The following is a 24,517-nucleotide window of genomic DNA, read 5'->3' as shown; positions in this document are numbered from 1 at the left end:
TTTCTCAGAGGTTTCATCAACTCTTACATTGATGCTTTCCATAATTCTCTGAGTCCTATTATTGAAACACTTGAGAGCTTTTCTCTTGGTGGAATACCCTAGGAATATTCCCTTAGCACATTTCACATCAAATTTGCTACCAAACACTCTAAAGTAGCTAACCACGGGTGTTTTACCGGTCCAATACTCATAAGGAGTTTTATCCTTACCTTTCTTAATGAGTTCTTGGTTCATTGTGTAGACTGCAGTGCTCACCGCTTCTCTCCAAAAGGTGTGAGCGACCTTTCCTTGAATCAACATAGTTCTAGCTGCTTCAACCACAGTCTAGTTATTCCTCTCTGCTAGGCCATTTTGCTGTGGAGTCCGGGGGGCAGACAGTTGCCTCTTGATGCCATGTTCTTCATAGTACTTGTTGAATTCACTAGAAGTGAATTCCCCTCCTTGATCAGTTCTTAGGCACTTGATCCTTTTACCACTTTCCTTCTCCACTAATGCTCTGAAAGCTTTGAACTTTACAAAAGCTTCAGACTTATCTTTCAAGAATGTGACCCACATCATTCTTGAGAAGTCATTAGTGAGAATCATGAAGTACCTATCACCCTGCACACTCCTAGTTTTCATAGGACCACACAAATTAGTATGCACAAGATCAAGCAAATTGTCAGTAGTGAAAGGTTTACCTTTAAAGGTTGAAGAAGACATTTTCCCCAGTTGACACTCTTTGTACAAGGCATTTTCTAGTTTGCTCAGCACTGGCAACCCTCTAACTGCCTTGATCTTACTGGCCTTCACAATGTTATCTAAGTTTACATGGCAGAGTCTCCTATGCCATATCTAGCTATCATCAAATTTAGCCATAAGACATGTACTTATATTTGCATTCAGTTGAAATAGGTTACCTTTGGTCTGCATGCCGGTGGCCACCAATTCACCATTCTTTCCTTTGATTGTACACACTCCATTCTTGAATTCCAGAGTGAGACCACTATCATTCAGGTAGGCAACACTCAGAAGGTTGTGTCTCAGACCAACAACCCAATACACATTATCAGCACTACTCTTTCTATTCAGAGAGATGGACCCTCTACCTTTGACCATACATGGTGCATCATTACCAAAGCAAACCACACCACCATCATACTCTTACAAGGATAGAAACTTGCCCCGGTCACCAGTCATATGATGAGAACAACCACTGTCAATAATCCACTCATTGGAATTATCAAAGCGGGAGACAAGAGCCTTCTTGTCTGACACATCTTCCTTGATAGCAACAAACACAATATCTTCATTTTCTTCATCTTCTGACTCCTCATCTGTGACACCTTCATCAATTGCCACAAAATAGTTTCTCCGATTTCCTCCTTTGAATTTCTTGAACCTTTTCGGTTTGTCCTTGTTGTCACCATTAGGACAGTTTACAGCAATATGTCATATCCGGTTACAAGAAAAGCATTTCAAAGGGAGCTTACCTCTATATTTACCAGTTCCTTTAGGAAGTTTCCTGGCAAGAAGAGCTTCAAATACCATCAGAATCTCCTCATCATCCATTTCTCTACTCTGTCTTAGTTCACCACTAGTGCTAGCTTCTTTTCCTTTTCTGGATGGTATAGCAGAAGCTTTAAAAGTTGATTCAGTCTTTTGAACACTGCCATCAAAACTATTTAGCTCATAGGCTATCACCTTTGCAATAATGAAGTCTAGGGATACCTTAGTCTTGTCTATTGATCTCAACTCTTGAATAGCAGCAACCCTTATTGCATAGACCGGTAATAAGGATCTTAGGACTTTGCTTACCATGGTGGAATCTTCCATTTTACCACCTGCACTCTTGATATCTCCGACAACAGTTTTGATTCGTATTCCATACTATTGAATGGTATCTCCTTCAACCATCTGCATGTCTTCAAACTTCCCTCTAAGGCTTTCCTCCTTAGCTTGTTTTACATGCTCCTCACCACCATACATATTTTCAAGAGTATCCCATACTTCTTTGGGATTTACTTTATCTTGGACATCAATAAACTCAATGTCAGATAAGCTGCTAATTAGGGCTTCCATGACTTGCCCATTCTCCTGCATCTCTCTCTTTTGGTCATCGGTGAGAGTACCGGTAGGGGCAACATAACTCCAATGTTGAGCACCCATGCTTTTGATGTATATCTCCATTCTGTCTTTCCATATACTGAAATTATCTCTATTGAACTTTGGACCTGCCCTCTTCATCATTAGATTGGGATCTTTTCCTCAAGCGGTTAAGCTTATAACACATAGGACCTGGATGCTCTAATACCAATTGATAACTCAATGATGAATGAATAGTACCAAACCGGTACTGAGAGGGGGGGTGTGAATTAGTACAGACAAAAACACAATCCTAAACCAGTTTGTCAAAAGACACTATGCTTTGGCAAACAAACAGTAACACCAGTCTTAAACAGAGTACAACCGACAAAACCCAGAGTAACTGAGACAAGCATTAACTGGTTGACACTTATCTTTTCATACAATCTAATACTTCATTTCCATTTTGCCTTAGTGCATGAATAGGTAATCTATCATCAAAGATATATAAACAGCTAGATCAACATGATTTATCTTCAGACACAAATCTCTCAAACCATCACATGAATAACACCACACATGACACACAGATTTTTTCATGTGGAAACCCAACTGGGGAAAACCATGGTGGGGATGAATACCCACAAGCTATTTTTGAACTCTTTAGAAGTCCACTCTGTTAGGAGCCTTGTCTGGTTAAAGATTGATACAACAGGTTCTGTTAAGAACCGATCCTGTTAAGGATCACCCACTTAAGGGATGGCTAGAATACCCAGTTAAGGGTTAAACCCTGTTAAAGGTTACCTTGTTAGAGGATTTCAAGAACTCAATGGTTTTGAGTCACCTTGTTAAAGGATTTACAGTAAGTCGATTAAAGCTACCCTGTTAAGGGATTTACCAACTGTTGAAGTGGTTAGAGATCAACAAGTATTACAATGATTTGGTAACAGCACTCAATGCCAATGCAGATCCGCTTTAGCTCCTCTTCACCTTCTACACTTACACTCTACAGGTATCACTTCTCTCTTCTGGTCTGGCAAGAATCGCGTATCTCTTCTCTTGGATACACACACAACTTTTACCAACAACCTCAGAAAGAAACACAACATCGACCTTACAGGAAATAGATAGGTTGGTAGCATAAACCCTAAACCCTAAACCTGTTAGGTTAAGCAATTCAAATGGTTCAATCCTGACCATTGAGCATATTGCATTAAATACAACAGTCTTGAACTAATCTCAAGACGTTCTCCATCATTTGTTTTCCACCGATTTCATGGTGGCTGATAACCCATCACGCGTTATCACCATTTACAGACTTCGCACATTCCCGAGGTAGATAGGAACAATCTCCTTCATGCAGGATCCTTCACGCACACAAGGCTGACATGGCAACACGATCTGTTCTTCGTTACAATGCTAACTCATCACACAAAGTCACCGATTGAGTCACACAGGCTTGAGGCACTTCAACCGGAAACCCTGAGGTTGAGACTACCAACCGGTAGTCATACAAAGCTTCCATGTGTCAGTTCCCATAACCACATGTCAGTTCACCTTAAACAAACACACCACTTCACTTTGGTACAGATGTCGATTCACAGTGTTATACTGGTTTTTACATATACTATTTCTTGGTAACATACTGGTTCTCTCCTCTTCAGCATATTGACATCAATAACAACATGCAATGTCATCTTGTCCTCGTACCGGTTCACATAATGCCAACAATGCGCGCACATTGTCTGATATGATAATTTTGGGAGAACCGTATCGGCATGCTAGGTCCTCTAGGAAAGCCATCACTTCACTTTCTGATGAGTTCCTCAAAGGAACGGCTTCAGACCATCTAGTGAAGTAGTCAGTGGTTGTCAGGATCCACTTGTGTCCAGCCGAACTTGGGGGATTGATCATTCCAATGAAATTGAGACCTCACTAGGCGAAAGGCTTTTCTACTAACATAGGCCTGAGGGGTATTGCAGCTCTTTTGCTCCTGCCAGTATAATACTGGCACTCCTTGCATTCCCTTACCAAATTGTGTGTCCTTGAACATAGAAGGCCAAAAATATCCGGTTTGGGTAATTTTGATAGCAGTTGTAGGTGCGGAGAAATGGCCTCCCGAGGAGCCATAGTGGAATTCATATAGGATTTTATCTGCTTGAATCTGACCTACACAGTGGAGTAGGATTCCATCAAAATTTCTCTTGAAGAGTACTCCATCTATCAAACAGAAACTATTGTTTTGGAGCCTACAAAACCTTCTCTTTTCGAGAGGGAGATCCTTGGGAAAAATCCCAGTCTTCATGAATTTCTTTCTGGCCTTGATCTAGCAAGCTTGTGGAGCATCAGGTGAAAATATAACAGCCTCCTCCGCAACCATTCCATCTTCATGGGGTTCGCATCCCTGAACTATATATTTGCAAATGCCCCTCTTGCGAATGAGCTTTGTTGGCTTTATGTTGACATCATATTATAGGATCTTGGTGATCCAATTTGCCCCTTTTTTTGGTGATGTCACCCTTCATAATATATTCCCACACCACAAGATGAGCTACGTACACCGTAGTTTTATTACAGGCGATGAAATGCCTGAATTTCTTCAGTCCTTTCACTATGGCTAAGGTATGTTTTTCAACAAAGTTGTATTTGGCCTCATACTCTTTGAGGTTCTTTGAATGGAAAGCTATGGGATGTTCACCCCCCTTTTTGTCATCTTTCTGGGTTAGGACCATGGTGATGCTATATTGGCCAGAGAAGACATACATTATGAAGTCCTTTGACATGTCTGAGTTGGACAACACGGGGGTTGAATAGATAGCATCTTTGATTCTATCAAAGGCTCTTTTGGCTTCAGGGGTCCATTTGAAATGTATATCCTTTTTTAGCATTAGGGTGATGGGTCTTATAATTCTGGTGAAGTCCGAAATGAAATGGCTAACAAAGTTGACTTTACCTAAAAAAGACTGGACTCCTTTTCTGTTGACCAGAAGGGGAGAGGTCTTTTATGGCTTTGACTCTGTCTGGGTCAATGGAAACGCCTTCTTTTGATACTATATGCCCAAGTAACTTGCCTTGAGGGACACCAAAGATGCACTTCTTTGGGTTCAGGGAAATCCCAAATTCAAGACATTTTGGAACACTAGTTCAAGATGGTCAAAATGATCCTCTCGGTGTTTGGAAAATAAGGTTAGGTCATCTAAGTATATCAAAATGATCCTATTAATGAGTTCTTTGAAAGCCAAATCCATGGCCCTTTGAAAAGTCGCTCCAACATTTGACAACCCGAAAGGCATCTTCTAGTATGCGAATGTTCCCCATTTGGTGGTGAACATTGTCTTGTGTTGGTCTTCTGGTTTTACGAGTACTTGGTTACACCCCGAGAAACTGTCAAGCATCGAGAACATTTCTGACCCTGCCACTGTGCTCAATAATTGCTCCATTGGTGGCAAAGGGTAGTGGTCTTTGAGAGATGCTTGATTCAGATCTCGGAAGTCTACATAGAGCTAGATATCTCCATTCTTTTTCCTTATGGGCACTAGATTTTATACCCATGTGCTATATTTTATGGGGTAGATGATCCTTTATTCGATCAACTTCTTCAACTCCTGAGCCATGAGAGACTCAATTTTTGGGTTGATCGACCTTTTCTTTTATCAGACCGGCTTAGCTTCATCTGCGAGCTCAATGGTATGCTGGATGATGCTAGGATCGTATCCTTTTAAATCATCATAAGACCAAGCCAAGACACCTTCATATTCATCACAGTATTGGGCCAATCTCTTTCAATCTTTAGGGGAAACACCTTTTCCTACCTTGAGAACTCTCCCACTTCCTACCGACATTTTGGCATAATCCCCTTTGCTGGCTATGAGCTTCCACTTATCATTCTTGGTATCATTGTGGTCAAACAAGTTCTCCAGAGTGATCAAACCATTTGGAAGCTTGTTGGATTTCAACTGGATGATCTAATCTTCGTAGGAATTGATCTGCAAATCCTCCTGAGTTTTGGATGAATAAAGCGATCTGCTCATTGCTCTCAAAAGCTTTCCAGTGAGTATCATTATTAGGAATAGCTGGGCATACGACTACACAGACTGCTTGGGGGCCGATAAGTAACTCTGTGGCACGGTCAAATTGTGATCCGATCGTGGCCATCCGGTCAGCCACAACATTTAATTTCTGAGGGATGCTTACAATATTGAAAGCATCAAAACTCTCTATTAGATCCCACATTCTAGCATGGTAGGATCTCATACAGATGTCTTTGGCATTGGATATCACTCAAACTTGATGGACAAGTGGTTCATAGTTGCCCAAGACCTTCAGTTTTTTAATGCCCATCCTTCCCGCCAGGCTTAGGCCTTGGATCAATCCCTCATATTTTTCTTCATTATTAGAACATGAAAATTGTAACCAAAAAGGCTATGAGATTTGTTTGCCTGAGGGAGGTGTGAGACAAATTCTGGCTTCGGAGCCCATCCTTCATTTTGCACCATCGAGGTGCAGAGTCCACAATGCCAAAGATAACTGCTCTTCAGAAAATGGTTCTTTAGTAATCTTCAAGATGATCTGGTTTTCATAAAAAATGCAATAGGTACCTAGGCTAGTGGTGTGGTAGTTAGAAAAGGGATCAGAATCTATGAATTCATTCAGGAAAACTTCCTACTCAGGTGGAATCTCCCCAGTCACTTCTTCATCTTCTAAGAGCTCTACCACGTTTCTTTCCTCGTTCGATATAGAAGTGTGAGTAGGCTCAAAATTAATCATGGCCTGGTCAACTACATGCTCATCATGGAGGGGTTTTGAGAATATTTTTAGTTGGCGATGTGCTAGGTGCGGAGGATGAGATGGGACCAATCTAAGGACAGATAGCCTCCTATTTTAGTAGTGAAGTCTCGAGAAAGACAGAGCCCAAAAATAGGAGGGATGTCGATGACCACTACTTCTTGGGACACCATAATGCTAGGACATGTGAATAAGGTCAGAGGGAGGATTTTAATAAGACCTATGGACTAGACCTTGTTCCTGTCAAGCTGCATAACCCCCTTATTCAATAGTTCATACCTGATGTTCAACACCTCAGTGATTTGCTTAGGCATGATGGTGGTGCTAGCTCCAGAATCTATCATGGAATTATGTAATAGTTTATCTCCAACTATAAGGGTAAGGTAAAATGGGTTTGGTTTAGGCCTACCTTCTAGTTGAACTTTAGGGGGCAAGACCTGATTAGTCAACATGGCCCAAGAGTGTGACTTGCCTGCTGCGAGTTGGAAACCCGTTTTGTTGATTTGTGGAGATTTGGGGACACTCCTGCTTGCATCTTTTTTGCCATTAGACAAGGCCTCTCTCAACCCGTTCTTTTGCTCAAGAATACTCAAGAGGTCCCACAAAGAGACATGAGTTGGAGCTTTCTTCAGTTATTCCACCACGTCTACTATTTAAGGTGTGGGAATCTTCGGCTTATAAGGGACGAACTCTCTTCTCGGATAGGTAGAGTTGATGATCAGTTGTTCAGGAGATTTGTCCATGGGTGTTCCTCTTGAAATGTTAGCATTATCCCCAGTGAAATGCCTTTTGGAGCAGAGGTTATAATCCGACTTCATGAAGGGGGCTCCATCCTTTGAAGTGGATGCACTGTTGGTGAGCATGACATCCAAGTCCTCCATCCACGAGAAAAGTGCATGATCTGGGGCGATCTTTGCTTCTTGCTGCAATGACATTCCTTGTATTTAAGTGATAAAAGCCACATTCTCCATACCCGGAGATGTATAAACAGACTCATCTAATGTCACGCCTAGACTTCTTTGTTTTACGACCTTCTACTGCAAATTCCCTCTTGGGCAATTTCTCAGAGCATGAGCATTGTTACATGGAAAGCACCAGGAGTTGGTATCATTCACTAGGTTATTTTGACCCACTCTTAGCTCCTTACCAGTGGTTGGATAGACAGTTTGCAATGGATTTGGAACTGGGACTATTTGGCCATTCGGCTGGGGAGGTTTGTCAATACGGTGATTTGTATGTTTGTTATGTTGGTATGGAGGTTGATTCCCTTGGAAACTCTGCTGGAAGGGAGGTTTGGCAGGTGAGACTTGGGCCCTCTTTAGATTGTTGATCTCATTGGAGAATGATCTCAGGAGATTCTTCATATCACCGACCTTGGTAGTGAAAGAGGATGGTAGGGGAGTGGGATATGAATATATAGACTATGGAGCAGATGTACTAGGAGCGGCTTCTTCAAAGACTTGAGGAGATATCTCAGAAAAAACTAGCATGATAGGGTAGGGAGCTAGCTTTCCGGCATCAATTAGGTTGTTTTCCACTTGGACTACTATGTCAAATGCTTGTGGGAGCGTATTTCCTCCTAGGGACTGAATCATCACTAATATGTCAGAATTGAAAGCTTTTAAGTAGAATACAAAAGCCATATCCATCGGGGGGCGAGAAGACAAAGGTATCCTCTGCCAGGTCCGCTGAAACCTTAGATTAAAATCAGTTAGTGCTTCCTAAGGGGCCCTCTTTATTGTGATCAATTGGTGCATCAAAGACGATCTACCAGCCTTATCGGAGAACCTCTGGAAAAAAGGGTCTCCTAGCTGATCCCAATCTCCTATAGTGTTAGGGCCCAACGATCTGAACCAATCCAAAGCTCTTCCTTTGAAAGAAGCTACAAGAAATCTCAAGGCCACATTCTGTTCGGTAATTCCATGGACAGTGCAGATAGTGGCTACATCTTGTAAATGCTCCCTAGGATTTTTATGACATTCTCGAGTGAACTTGGGTACGACTTTTAGCATGGTTACAGGGATAGCTCCCCAGACCACGAGTGGAGTTGGGGGAATGAGAGGGCTCCTGTTATCCCAGGTCACAAAATTTATGGGGGGAATGGGTGCCATGGCTGCACGAGTGACTGCAGGGAAAGTGGGAAAGCTTTGTGAGGATGAAGATGCGGCTGAATGAATAGTCACCAGAGGTGGTAAGAGAAGGTGAGGATTTAAAGTTGTCTGACTCTTAGTGATAGCCCTATGACTCATAAACTCTCATAACTATATTTGAACTTGACCACTGGACATGCCAGAAAAAAGAACTGTTGACTCTAAATTTTAGTTTTGAAAACAAACAGCCTTATGGGAAATTCAGTGATGGGGGACCTACTACGCGAAATTCATTGAATAACCTCCAGATTGAGAATCCGACTCTTCCTTGGGGGGTTTGGGAAAAGGGAGAAGAAGGAAACTTAAAATAAAATGATCTATACTATGGAGGCGATGCGCCAGAACATCTCATAAAAGTAGATAGCATATAAAACCAGGAAACACACAGTTTTAAAGCCCATTCAACAATCTACATGTCTGAACGGAATAGAAATTAAGATACAATTAATATTCCTCTAAAAAACTTAAAGAAACATAAATCATGCATCCACTAGATAACAAGTGCGGAACATAGTTTAATCGATAGAGTATTAGATATATATCTCTAAAATCATCAAGAATATGGGGAAAAAAAGCACAGAAAAGCCTATTTAAGCATCCAAAAGAGGTAATCACAAAGGCCGCAGGCACAATCTTGATTAACCTTCCTCTTAAGAAACTCTAACAGCTGAAATTATATAAGATCCTTAATTGTTTTTCTTAAAAGTTCTAAACCCCTACAATAGGGAAAAAACAAGCATAAATAGAGCCCGCTGCTCTGCTAACAACTCCAAAATATGACAAACATGCATAACCACCCCTGAACGGAAAAACAAGCCGTGTCATTCCACGAGGTCGCACCCAGCAAAATGGCCCCGAGGCTTTGGTTCTTGTGTGCAATGATCCTTATACCGGCCTGAACAGAAAAGATTTCGCTAACTACAAAAGAAAATGCAACAAGTAGGGAGACCTCTTCTGAAAAACCTCTTCGAAAAGAAACGCATCCGCTAGCACAAAGATGCCAGGTGTCCCTTTCCCGTTTGTGTTACAAGGTGGGCCCGAAAAAAGGCCCAATCAGCAAAACCTCTCCATTTGTCATCATCGCGCTACTCCAATCCTCAAATGCAAAACACGGACCATTGGGGGCAACATCGAGATGACACTTGTCCCATACGCCACGAATTGCTGGAAAGCTGAGAGGGAAAAAGATGATACTTCGGCCAAAAACTTGCCCTGGGGATTTTAATGCGAACAAGTCCCTAGGGTGAAGTGCTCCAAATTTGACGAATTGATAGTCAATCTTCGAATTCTTGGGCTTATAGATCATATTGAGAGTCAGTTTTGACCTACAGTGCTTTGAAATGGAAGGTACCTTCTGGATCTAACAACCACCTCCCATCTTCAAACCCTCATAGATATGGCCTTTGATGTTAAATTTAGATGAAATAAAAGGAAAATTTGTCTATCTTAATTTATTTGAACCTAATAGTGATCTCAATTTTGGACCAACAAGATCTGATTTTGACCTGCAATACAAGGCCACAAAGAGAAAATCCCTAAATATTGTCACCATATGATGCAAGAGAAGATCATACTCTACTTTTCAAGATCTGACAAGATTTATAACCTAGATATCTCAAATAAGACTGACAAGAGGCCATGCCACAAGCTCTGATACCATATATAAGAATTCATGTAGAATGCTCTATACCATGTGCAAGATTGGTTGAATATTATAGCCACCAAATATCTAGATAGTCCATGAAAGCGCAAGATAGATTAACAATAAGGGAATAATGCTATTCTATGAAAGGATGCAAATGATTGAGTACAACAATATGAGTTACATGATATTAGATTATAAAGGGACCCTTTGGTTATATAGGCCAAGGTGAACATAGGATGGCATAAGATTATGACATGTCTTAATCCTATGACTTGAGACATGAAGTGATAACTTATCTTCCACTTAAGGTGGAAAAAGGATAAGTATCTAGTAAAAGTGGGGAGTATCCTATGTGTTTCGTAAGTAAACTTAATTAACATGTGCGGTTACGAACTAGATGTCAAACTTATTAGCTACAAAACTAAGTACAATACCCCTTTCACACTAGTACATGCAAATGTATTTTAAATCAAAATCAAGAAATATTATTTAAATTCATAAATCAAATGAATTGATCTCAACCATTATTTTTCTCATCTAGAAATTTATAAATCTACCTCTCTTTCTTCAATTATTCATATAGAGAAATCAAAAAGAAATCACCAATATAAAAATATTTGAACTTTTACATTCCATTGTAACAAGAACAAATCCACTCCAATAATCCATCTTAAAACTTGTATATATTTAGAAAACAAATTTTAATTATTATTTTCAATTTTCAATTTAATTCTAATTCATTACATTCAATATCAATTAAGAATAATGCTTTTCCATTCGCTTCTTTCAATAGAGAAAATGAATAATGTAAAGGAAAAAAAATTGAACTCCATTCATATTTTTTACATTTTAATAGCTCCTACAAATTTTATTAATTGAAAGAATTTTAAAAGTTGTTGACAGTGACAAAGGCATTCAGAACAACCGCCAAGCTCCTTGATTGTCTGATACAGTTACTTTGGCTTACTGTAGCTCTTTTCACCGCATCCAGCTCCTGCAACACAAATTTATTTTGAACCTTGCTCATTGATTATGTAATTTCTGCCATGTTTTATTCTCCGAGAGGGAAGCTCTTTGATGATAAGAACTCAAAAAGTTTCCTTGTGCTCCTCTTCTATTTCTATCTTTTCGGTCTTTCCGGTGATAGCGAGGTGTCCCCAGGCTTCAACCTATGTAAAATATCCTCAGTTGTCCCCAAAATATGAAAATAATTGCCATCCTGAAACTATCCCCTTCCCCATCCTAGAAACATTGCAAAAATCCCCCGTCATCCTTTGATGGATTTACATACTCTGTTATAAAGTTCTTGCTTTATTACATGCCGGGAGTATGTTTAGCTGATCAAGTTGGACAAGTGTTTGTTGATTTTGATATAATAGTATCTATTCTTCATTAAAATACTCATGTCTCGTGTCAGCTACAACGATTACGTTCTAGGAGATGCAACAACTTTCAGACAATCTACAAAATTCCTGCATTTTGCATACATGTTGTTTAGCATATTTGAAGATTTGTTCAACTGCATAAGGTTGATACATTTCATGTCAAATGTAGAGGCCAACTCCTCCATGCCTCATCTTATAAGATTCTCAAATAAAATTATCCATGTACAGGATTAAAAACCCTCACGATTTCAAATTTAAAAGACTTGTGGCTGCAATATTTTGTAGGTAGGGGAGAGGATCGAGTAGTTAAGCGTGTTTCAATTGTTGTTATAGCAGTTGTTAATTTAATATCCATATGTTTTGATTTAGTGTCCAATTTTTTTGACAACATTGTACCAATAGTTGTGACTTTAATACCCACAATTGAATGAAATGTATCCTTGATTGTAAAAAGCAACTAATCATGTGATGCCACATCAGCTGCACAAGTATGAGGCCCCCTTATGCATGACTTTTGGTCTCACCTTTTTTGGGGCTATTTTGGACGCCTTGACAAGATGTGGCATCATATTTGATGATGTGGCCTTGAAACCTTAGTTATAAGCAAGTGGCATGTCAAGTATGTTGCTGTAAAAAATTGGGAGATTGAAATTTCCACGTAGGATTTTGAAAAGCGCGAAGTTGGGGTTTTCAACTATTGGGTCTTCTCCCCTAAATGGCTTGCAAATGTTTTTGTCTTTATGACATTCTTTTTTATTTCAATTTGGTGGTGGCGAGGCATAAGGAGGTCTTCTTTGCTTGCATGTAGATTGGTTGGTTTGTATGTAGTCATGTCTTTGTGTTGGGTGAAATGTTCCTATGGTTATTGCAAGTCAAAGATTTTGTTGAAGAGGAAGCAATTGCAATTGGTCCTTTAGCTCAATGAAGATTTGGTATCTTTACCTAGAAAGCCCAAATTTTGTGTGATTCTAACGAGATCCACTTTCTTAAGCATGGGTCCTCTCTCATATGGATCTTGGGGGAAACTTAATGGTGACTCTATATGCATTTGAATTTCCCTCTTTGTATCTTCATGGTCATTTGAGTGATGTAGAAGGCTATATATTCATGCTTGTATGATGTGTTAAGAGATGGTCTCTAAGTTAATTATGTATGACCTAGTCATTGATAATATATTTTAGGAGATGGATTGTTGCATGCACATAATTGTAAGTGATCGATATTATTTGTACATGCTATAAGAATAGTTGGATTAGGTAGTTGCATGGTCATATGTTTTCATGATAGGCTATAATATTTCAAGAGGGTGATTGAACCTATTTGTGGATCCCCTCTTGCCACAATTCCTGGCTTGGGGTAATGACAAGTTGATTAATATCCCACACTTATAATTCATTAAAAACTTCTTTATAATGCTCTTTCTTGATTGCTTGTGGGATATTTCTCATTTAAAAAGTATTACTAAGCATAAGTGGTATGTAATATTTTTCTAATTTTAAATGATTCTGGTGCAAATTCAATATGGCTATATTTCTTTCTTACATGTTGTAAATTTATTTCCTCATAGATTTTGCACAAGTAAATTAGTTTAGGATCCCATCAATCGTATTCATAAAACACCTTTATTTCTAATCTGATATACTTTACTATTCTGTCAACATGCACTAATTAATTAGTTTTTACAAATTTGGTCATATCTTAAAGGAGCCACGCTTGATTAAAATGTTCAAAGGTTTAAGAATGATGAATTACTAGGTATGTGTAATTCATATTTTGATTCCCTATTTTTATGGTTCAATACAGTTTAGATATAACTATCTTTCTTTCTTATAAACATGTGATTATATTTCCTAATAGATTTGACACAAGTCAATTGAGTTTCTATTCAATCGATCTCATTCACAAAGCCTGATTATTTTTATTATAATTCAATTTTCTACTATGAATGAATGCACTAAGTAGTTTTGTAAATTTGGTTATATTTTAAGGGAACCACACTTGATAGAAATGTTCAAAGGTTTATGCATGCAAAATCATTCAATGCTCCTCACTTCTCGCCATTCTTGACCACAAAATCATTCAATGCTCCTCACTCCTCGCCATTTGAGTCATCTCAACTTTCTTTCTTTCCTTCTTGTTCTTGAGTGTTCGATGCTTGTAGACACAATAAGGTGTTCACCCTTATTTCAAATGCATTGTTTTACCTTCTTTTTACATAACCTATATTACCTTGACAGAGCTACCACCGAAGATGTTCTTTCTCTAAATGTTGTTGGCATTGTATGTATACATTATGTTCAATTTGGCTAACACTCTTACTTTCTTACTGTTTTGTTGTCTTGAGAAAATGTTCTTTCTATTGTTTCCTTGATGTTCATTTCCTTCTCAATTTTCTAAACCCTTACTGTAATTAAATATGTATGTATATGTGTATGCATGTATATATATGTATGTATGTATGTATTATGTATGTATGTAACTATATAAATTTATACCTACATGCATACATATATACATACATACATACATACATTTACATATACACTTACATATATGTTCTCAGCCAAAACGTGTGCATACTAACTTCGTGGGTCCACGTGGACTGCCATATTGACCCCTGACACCTAAAAATGACATATCATGCAGACCACCACATCGGGAACCTACACATATAATCATCTTTTATTTGTTTATGTCTCCTTGCCACATGGTCTGAGACACATACATAGATACATACATGCATACATACATAATGAGTGTATGTATGTATGTATGTATGTAGACAATTGATGATGTAAATGTTGTTTGCAGTGTTGTCTACAAGCACTTGTAAATTATATTTCAGTTTCAGTTTGTAGACATAATACACATTTAGGCAACATGACATTCAGTAGTCAGCACTTGTTATTTACATTGTAAATGCATTGCTTAAAATCAATTAAGTTTAATCAATTGTATTCTTAATCAGATAGGATTCAATGATATAACATTTCAATTTCTGCACTTAGCATTCAATGGGGGACATTAAGTGATATTTACATCTTTCATAGAATTCAGCACTTAGCATTCAATGATATTTACATGTTTCATAGAATTGTAAATATAGTCAACACTTAGTGTAGACACCTAAAATTGTCATGTCTAATTAAATAAATATCTTTATTTATTTAATTATTTTAGCCTAATTCTTCTATTAATTAAATAAATCTTTATTTATTTAATTAATTCATTTATCCTCTTCTAGCCTTATTTCTCATTTAAATAAATAAATTTATTTATTTAAATTATCCTTTTCTTAAATTAAATAAATATCTTATTTATTTAATTGATCCCACTTCTTCTATTAATTAAATAAATCTTTATTTATTTAATTAATTCATTAACTTTTTCCTCCAATGACACATGTCATTCATCTCTTAATTCCTACACTACCTACCCTTTCATTATTTTATTATTTCTTTTACCTACCCTCTAATCATAGCCAACCATTTATCTTTTACACCTCTCAATCTTATCCCTCCATTTCATATAGTGTCTTCTATATAAGAGGATACTTCCTTCATTATCAACCCTAATCAATCTATGCATCCTAATAAATTGATTACCCTCACTATGCATTCAACCCCGACTACGCTTTGCACTTTCATATGCGATCCTACTTGCAACCACATTTCCGTTCTTTGTTGAGCTCTTGTGCACATATAAAATCTGAGAGCAAATATATCAAGCAAGATCAATGGAGATAGGAAGAATGGAGATCCAAACCCTATTGGACATGTGATGGTATAATCTTTGTGATTTCATTTGATTTGCATTGTCTTAGGTAATCTTCATATGTTATGGTGGATCTTTGTTGTTATTAGGCTAGGGTTTTGTGGTTGAATCTATTTAGTCTTTCAACATTGTTAATCCACTTTCACCATAAATATTTTGGCACGCCCGGTGGGACATGGATTTTTGTTAGATTTGTGTTTTTTTTAGATTTTTCTAACCCTATATTGTTGTTTTGTAAAACAATTTGGAGAATAACCTTGTGCAGCTAGGGTTTTGGACACAAAATGAAGATCTTGGAGAGATTTGATCATATCTTACAAACGGCTTTGAAATTTTGTACCAAATATTTTTTGCAAGTTGAAGACAGTATCAGGAGCTCTCAAAAAAAAATTCAGATTTATTAGAGCATATTTTAATTTTCTATGAATTTTTTATGAATTTTCATAAAAAATTAATTTTGAGAGTAAATGAGCAAATTTTTGGATTTTCTTACATTTTTGGAAATCTCTCATAATTATATAGAGGATCTGTTCTTTGTGATTTTAATTTTAATGCAAAATATTTCCTAAAAAATTGGATCTTTAAAAATTAGGGTTTTTCCTTATTTTGATTAGATCTCACAAATGACTTCGAATTTTGGCATCAAATTTTTTTTGCAAGTCAGGAAAATTATCAAAAGTGTTCGGTAAAAATTTCAAATTTGTTGGATCAAATTTTCATTTTATATGAATTTTTGATGAGTTTTCATAAAAAATTAATTTTGAGAGAAAATTAGCGAATTTTTTGGATTTTCTTACATTTTTGGAAATCTCTCAGAATTATACATAGGATCTATTCTTTTTTATTTTAAATTTGATGCAAAATCATTCCTCAAAAATTGGATCTTTAAAAATTAGGGTTTTACATTATTTTACTCATATCTCACAAACTGCTTGGATTTGTTGCAGAAATTTTTTAATACAAATTTGGAAGACCATCAGGATTCTCCAGCAAAAAATTCAGATTGTTTAGATCTATTTTGCATTTTATATGAATTTTTTATGATTTTTCATAAAAAATTAATTTTTGGAGCAAATTAGCAAATTTTTTGGATTTTCTTACATTTCTGAAAATCTCTTGAAATTTTACAAGTGGTTTTTTTTAATTATGAATCAGATCTTTGAATTGGTCAACAAAATGCATTGTTGAAGGCCCCTATTTCACAAAGTCTTTTGGATCTAAAATTTACCTAACTTGTGTGCTTGCAGGAAGGGGTGATCATTTGAAATGATCCAAAATACTAACAAATCTTTGTTGTAGGACCTTGGCAAGGGTTTTTGATCTTTATTGTGTGCCTTGTTCTCATAGACTAGAAAACACTTCAATTGGTGCACTAAAATTGAACCATTGTCTTTTGTGTCTTGAGCAATAGGCTCTTTTTGTTTCATCTTTAGAGGGCATGTCTCCTCGTGTGGTCATTAGGACTACTAGTGAGGAGAGAACAACCCAAGTGGTAGCGAGGAAAACCCACCTCTTCTAAACCACTATAAACAACTGTATTCATGGTAAAAACTATGGATAACATGTGCTAATTAGTTCATACCGACACTATGTCTCCCCATAAACCTGTTTGATCAAATTTATTTGATTAGTTGTAGGGCGTAACCCCTACCGGCTGGGAGCCTTCTGTATTTACAAAGCTGAAAGTGCCGCATGTATGGCCACACGAGCAGATGCCCTTACTAGCACCTTTTTGTTTTAGAAGCCAAAATCCTTCTAGTTTTTGGGGCAGGAGGTCGGACCTCTAATAGCGGCCCACACACATACGGTTCTTAGTAGAGATACAAAGTTCACCATGGGGAGTTTTTGTGGGGACTGATGCTTGGCTGCCTCGAGAAGTGAGTGTTGAGGGTGGAGCCAGTGGGGTCAAGCATCTAAGTATCCACTCTGAATAGCATAGCCTCAAGGGAAACTCCATGTGGGATCAACAACTATTGTCATGGCCAACCATAAGAATTGTGCTTGACTTATTTTGAACAATCAAACATTCAAAACCAAACATTAAAACATTGTGTCTTTTGTGTCTTCAAGTGTATGCAAAACAAATTTTACATCAAACAACACACTTTTCTTTGAGTCATTTTTGAGTCTAAACACTTGCAAACATTGAGTCCTCATCAACACGGTGTCCTCTTGTCATGAAAAAATAGTCAAAAATTCAGATTTGATCACAACAAACAACTTCACAAATTGAAAAACTTTACAGTCCAGCAAACAAGAGCAATCAATTTCAGAATTCTTGAGCTTCCTAGGCTACCTCTTCAGGTTTTAATCTAGCATTCAACCTGTCTTTGGGTCTCACAAAGTCCATCATTGCTTTACACCTTGCATTACATACACATTTGTCTAAACTTGAGTCAAAAGGTCACTTGCTTGTCCTCATCATACTTTGTCAACACATCACATACAACAACATTTTGCTAAAGGGTCCCTCATCAAGGTCTATCACCTTTGGGTCTCATTTGGTCTTACTTAGAGTCAAGGTCAACTTACCTCATCAAGAGAAACTATCATCTCTTTGGAAGCCACACCTACTCTACTACATACATACTTAGTCTTACACTTTGGACATTGCAAGTACACCTCAAATTCATTTACATTCCATCCAAACTCTTGGTCTTCCATACTCTTTCCATTTTCATCTAGTCTCACACATCTTAGTCAATACCTACTTCATGGTTGAAACCCGTTCCAAAAAATCTAGGAGAGAAACTAAAGATGCTCAAGAGTCCGCAAACATGAGCTCCTATGAGTATGGCAATGATATCTTTTTCAATTCTGATCATACTACATTACCTAACTTGGACGCTTATAGAAATGTTCCAAATGTTGAGCACATGGACACTACAAACAACAATGATATACATAGTGACAATATGGACAACTTTTCCATACATTCAGCAGAAGTGGAAGACACCATTATGAATCCCCATTTCAATCGATTGGTTGAGGAAATAATGAGGAGAGATAGACAATACTTTCTATAAGTGATGGCACAAAGTGGAGCCAAGATACCTCATGATTTTGACATGTCTCAAATAATGGAAAATCAACCTTTGCAACAACCTCACCTCAACATGGATCAAAGGAGGCCTAATAGTGGAGGCAATAGAGGACCACATATGGTGCCTGAATCACCATCATCTTTGTTTCAAAAACCAGAGGTCCCTTACACACATGGTCAAGCATATGATACTCACCTTCGCAGACAAATATGGAAGTCTAATGCAGAAAAATATACTCAATCACATACCAATGCTAAGGATCAACCACCAAGGCAAATGGATATTCAAAGGCATGCTGAAAATTTGGACACAAGGAAAACCCATATCAAATTTGGGGGCAACACATTAGAACAAACTCATGACATGCCTGTAGAGTATGGTATACATGGACAAAGCAGATATTCCATTCCTCACCATGACTCTATACCAAGTGGTCCATATGTGCAGCATCACTATAGACCTCCTCCATATGAACATGTGTATGATCAATATCATCCATATATGCAACATGCTCCTCCTCCAATTGGTGCCTCAAGCATGGGGTATGGTCCAAGAAGTCAATCTCCACCTAAGAACAATTTGGAGCAACAAATTAGGGACTTACAAAAGAAAATGGAGGACATAAATACACCAAAGCCAACATACACAATGAGAGACATATGTCCTTACCCATTTGACAAGAGCATTCCAATGCCTCCTTTTCCTACACACTTTGTGACACCTAAGTTTGATAAGTATAGAGGAAAAGGGGATCCTAAGGCACACATAAGATAGTTTTTCATAACTTGCATTGAGGTAGCAGCAAAAGAGACATATTTGATGAGATTATTCCCACAAAGCTTAGGTGATCAAGTTATGGAATGGTTCTCCCAACTTCCTCCTAGAATTAAGTCATGGGGTGACCTAGCAGAGGCATTTATCCAACATATCTCATACAACATAGAGACAGACATATCAGTCACTACTTTGTGCAACACCAAGCAAAAGGATGGAGAATCTTTTTCATCATTTTTACAAAGATGGAGGAATCTAGCCAGCAGATGCTCTTGGGAAATTCCACAAAAACAAATGGTAGAGATGTTCATGCAAAATGTTAACAAAGACATTGGTTATGACCTAAGAAAAGCTTGTTTGTCCACCTTCAAGGACGTCATTGAAAAAGGCTTAGCAATAGAGAAGGTCCTAATTGAACAAGGAGTCATTAAGATACTCAAGGAAAACAAAGAGGACTTTAAAGGAAAAGACAAGCCAAGATTTTGGAACAAAAACAAGAACACAGTCAATGATGGTGTTGTTGATGCCAATACGGTACGTCCCAAAATCATTTTTTCTAGATCAAGCTCTACAAACAATCAAGTGAATACTCAAACAACTTCAAAGTCACAAAGGAAGTACACCCCATTGGGAGAACCACTTGGTCATTTTTCAAGAAGCTAGTGGCAAACAAGATAATCACAATTCCAGATTTTCCTCCATATGAGCCAAAGGTCAAACCAAATTGGTGGAATGATGATGAATATTGTGAATTTCATAAGAGCAAAGGTCATAAAATAGGTAATTGCCATCGACTGAAGGAAATCATACAAGATCTCATTGATAGAGGTGACATTGAGATTGAAGGACACTCATCCAATCAAGAACATGAGATGTTTAAGGAACCATTCCCAAAGTATGACAAGGGAAAGTCTAAAGCCACAAATGACCAAACCAACTATACCAGAGCATCCTATAACTATGATTCAACTGTCAATCACATTTCAATGGACAATTATGTCTCTACCATTACCATCAAGGACAAAACACCGGAGAATTCTACCCAAAGACCCAGGATTGTCCTAAAAGGCATTGGATCTTCTTCTGAACCTACCTCTGAATGTAATGTTATAACTCATTGGGGTAAATTCACCTTGCAAGGTGTTCCAGCTAAAAACACTTCTTCCGCATCAACCAAACCTGAGTATGACCTTGTAGAGCAGTTAGGGAAGACACCCGCACTCATCTCCATCCTTGAGCTCTTACACATATCCTCTGCACATAAAGCCATTCTTGATAAAATCTTGAGAGACACTGTTGTCCCCACTGATCTGAACGTGGACCAATTTCAAGCCATGGTGGGATACCTTTTTGTTCCACATTCTCTTACATTCACTGAAGCTGACAACGCCTCCGTAAGTCAGCCACATAATGCACCATTACACATTGAAGCCTTCATACACAAACATCGAATAAAATGAGTCATGATAGATGGAGGAGCAGGTCTAAGCATTTGTACATTGAGCACTATTAAACAATTGGGATATTCAGATAAAGCTGTGAATTCTACAAACAAAATTACCATAAAAGCATATGATGATGAAGAGCGTTCATCCAAGGGCACAGTCATTTTACCTCTTAGAGTTGGGCCAGTTACAAAGGATGTGGTTTGTCAAGTCCTTGATTTAGATCTCACATACAACATACTTTTGGGACGTCCTTGGATTCATGAGATGAGTGCAGTACCATCTACATATCATCGATGTATCAAGTTTCCACATAACAGAGTTGAAGTGACCGTCAAAGGTGATCTAAATCCATTCATATATTGCAACAATCTAAAGTCAAGATCAGAAATAATAATCCCAGTCAATCAAGAAGTTATTCCATCTTTAGCATATGTTGATCCTGAATCATTAAAACCTTCTACATCAAAGCAAGCAGAGCTAAAAGAAAAATTCAAGATTAAAGACTTGGGATGTGGTGAGTATATCTTTCATATTCATCAACTCCCACTATCTCCTAAGGTATTCAGTCAACAAGAACAATGTATAAACAATTTGCAATGCCAAGGAATTGGGGGTGAACCACCTAGTGTTGTGGCTACTAAGTCTAAATGCAAATCTCCTATAGTGGTGCAAGCATCTCTTGATATCAATAGTCCTAAGAGTGGTTCTAAAAAAGAATCTATTGAGTGTATCGCCAGCTCTCTTGAGAAATCACATAGCTTTACCATTTCACCCACTCATTCCATTTCCACTCCACTTCCAGACTTGGATCAACAAGAATTACAAAAACCCTTACTCATTGGGGATCAAAAATCAAGCCTTAAAAAGAAAAATCTAAAAGTCAAAAATAAAGAAAAGTCCTTTAGTCCAAATCAAAATCAAAAGCTACTGGACTCCACAAAAATCAAAGTCAAGGATAAAAATCCTATGAAGCAAAAAGAGAAAGAGTTGATCTCCCCTAATACCAAAATAACTGGGGGCAAAAGTTCTAAAATTTTAAGTCAAAAAGCACACTTGTTGATCCTAAGTCTCCATCATGCTATCCTACTTTCACTTCTTTTCACAATCATAAGCCTTCATCACTCATCCACTTATTCCGCACATCCATTCCCTCTTGGCGATACATCATGGACCTTTAATGGAGCTTCCTCAAAGGACTTTGTTATCAGAGGTGCCCAAACTTCTTTAGGTGACATGCATACGGGCCTGTGTAGTCCACACACTAGTAATTCTATCCCAATTCCTTCATCAAGGAAGACAGTCACTCAAGCTACACATCATTCAGTCAAGGAACGTCACAACTACAATCATAAAGTCAAGCCTCACACATTTGAGGTGGGTGACTTAGTTCTCAAAGAAAATCCTAAAAATCAGCAAGACAGAGAAAAGAAGGGCAAGTTCGAACCAATATGGCTTGGTCCCTACATCATTACAATAGTCCATGGATCTGGTGCATATCAAGTCTCAACCCCAGAGGGCGAACCTTTGGAGGATCCTATCAACAGCATGCACCTTTGCAGGTTTTACACATAGCTCTTCGGAGTATCCTAATTCAAAAATACAAAAAAAAATCAAAATACAAAAAAAACCATAAAACATAAAAAATCGTTACTTGGTGAAAACCTGGCAAACAAGCGCCTTGTGACACAAAAAAAAATAATTGAAAAACAAAAAGAAAAACATTTCATCCAATGGTGAAAACCACTTTGGTGGCACCTTGGGCAAGTACCATGGTGAAAATCGGGTCACCGGCGCCATGTGTAGAGACATTGTTCCTCCCTCCTTCAGGATTCCATTTCATCCTCCACTTTGCACACACTCACCGCCTATTCATTCATAATAAACTTACCCAATCCCATCATGGCTTGTTATTGATCTACCTAAGATTGGTTATCCATTCATAATAAACCTCCCTTTTCAACCTTTCCATCCATAATAAATCAGCTCCTATCTGTGGCTAAGGCTAATCGTAAGTCTACTAATGGGTGTGGAACTAAGAGCATCACATGTTTCAAGGAGCATAGTTTCTTCTACTTTTCTTCAGTCTATCCACGCACAATCTGCAATAAAGAAACATTTGCATCACCAATGCGCAATAAAGTATCAGTTGCATGGATTCAGTCAGTTTCAGATGAGACACAGCAGCAACAATGGGATTCAACAAATCAAATCTTTCAACAGACTCAGACAACATTATGGTTCAGTGCTATCTATCATTTTTGTGAAAGTAAACATTGTGACCACAATCAAATAAGACTTATACAAGTGACAAGAGACACTAAACTTGAGGACTATAGTGGATGTTGGTGTCGAGTCTTGGTTTTCTTTTGATTTTATTTTTCTGGTGACATGTCTTTTAGCTTTTCCAGGATGTCTCTGACTAGAGATTCTATCTCCAAGATGTCTTTGACTAGAAAGGCAAGGATGGGGTATCATCACCTATTTTTCTTTTGTTGTCTGTGGATTGTCTCTTAGTAATGCTATGACTTGTCCAAGGATATGAGGACACTAAGAGTCTAGTATGAACTAGGGCATTCCTTGTTTGCAACTGTCTTATCTCCATGCAAACAAGTACAATGACTTTTTGGGTCAAACATATGCCTTGATTGTCATAACCTACTTGCCATAATAAAGCTCAATGATGATAACGCACAAGAAGCTCTTTCACTTTCATATCTTCTATCTTTCATCCCCCTTTCTTGATTGACTTCCATCATCCTTCTTGAGTCCGCATATCCTGCTATCACATGGCTGAGTATAATGACACACCAAAAATATTTGCATTTCATGTAGTTGCACCTGTATTACCACATATTAAGCATTTCATACATACATATAGATATCACAATTGCATCACATCTTGCACATAACACATGTTAGCACATTTTACATTTTCATCATGTAAATAATCATTTGCATTATCATATTCATTTGCATTTCATACATTCACATTTGCATTGGCATAACATATAAAAACATAAAAGAACAAAAATATTGCATTCCATTATGTACATATTTGCATCCATATCATAATCATCACATAGAAACATACATCATGAAACATCTCATCACATAGGTACACATGCATATAGCTGTCGCAAAGATGAATCATCTCATATATATAATCATAAGTGTCATGATACAATGATGTCAAAATACATATGGCTGTAATACCCTAAAATTGGTCATCTAAACCATGGGCCCCTAATCTCGACAACATCACCAAGGTCCTAACCAAAGGCAATTAAATCAATCTTGAGCACATTATTAATTCCTTAATTATCAAAAATCACATGGCAAATCAACCACTCAATATTAATTAAATATTTATTTAATTAAATTGAATTATTTCAAGAATAATCATTTTGATCAATTATCCCATTTTAATTTATTAAGTATCTTTGCATAT

This window comes from Cryptomeria japonica, chromosome 8 (genome assembly GCF_030272615.1).
Source record: "Cryptomeria japonica chromosome 8, Sugi_1.0, whole genome shotgun sequence".
NCBI lineage: Eukaryota > Viridiplantae > Streptophyta > Pinopsida > Cupressales > Cupressaceae > Cryptomeria > Cryptomeria japonica.
This window is presented reverse-complemented; position numbering follows the sequence as displayed.